The sequence below is a fragment of the Fukomys damarensis genome, unplaced genomic scaffold, assembly GCF_012274545.1.
Source record: "Fukomys damarensis isolate Sample0158 unplaced genomic scaffold, DMR_v1.0_HiC HiC_scaffold_4, whole genome shotgun sequence".
NCBI lineage: Eukaryota > Metazoa > Chordata > Mammalia > Rodentia > Bathyergidae > Fukomys > Fukomys damarensis.
The window spans coordinates 9,543,875-9,544,792 of NW_022900916.1; positions in this window are offsets into that span (position 1 = coordinate 9,543,875).

Here is a 918-nt window from a genome sequence, read left to right on the forward strand (position 1 = left end):
CCCCCGCGCCCCAAGGAGACCCAGCGCCATCTTGCCCTGACGCAGTTACAAAAGTCACAGGAGCCATCGTGTCTCCTTGTCCGCGCCAGCGCCCCAAAGTCTTGCAGAGGCCGAGCCAGGGCCCTCACCTCGCGCAGGGACAGGAGGAAATGGTGAGGGAAGAGCCTTGCGATTCCCATCGCCACTGCTTGGGTTCCGTACCGGGAGCGGCGGCAACGATCACCATCGTCACTTCTCCCTCTCTGCCTTTGCAACAGCATCCCCGGGCGGCTTTGGCCCCTCCCGCTGCTGCAGCATGAGGTCATCACTAGCCAATCACGACGCGCCCGACAGAATACCTCAGGCGCCGATTGGCTGCCGCGACCGCCTCTGCCTCTCCCCACTCGGCTTACTAAACGCCCCGGGTCGCTGTGGGGCAAGAAGACGGAAACCGCCATTTCGGGGAGCGACCCGGGGAACAAGAGCCGGAATTGCCGTGTCACTTGAGTGGGGGAAACCCTCCTTTTATTCTTTGGCCTGTCCCCCATTTTTCTTCCAGATAACCGTCTCTGCCCCTCCCTCGTTTAATCACCACCACATAAAGGAATTCCCGCTCCCCTCCCCTGACACTGTCCCGCGGAGAGGATCGCCTTCCCCGGGGCCAAGAGAAGTATAGGAGGCAGCGACGGCAGCTGCACCGACGGCAACAACAGCGTTTACCGCGAAACACGGTGGCAGGGAGGCGGCACGGACGATGGCTGCGTTTCCCCAGCTGCTTCTCCCCCCGACCTCTTCCGTTTCTCGCTCCTCCATCGAGACGGCGCCGCGCTAGCCAGCTCCCCTTTTATCCCGGGCCCGGAGCGTGCGCACTGGAACCGCCCCGGCCCCCAGTGGGCGTCGAGTGACGCCCGGCCGGGTTCACCCAGCGCTGGAGGCCCG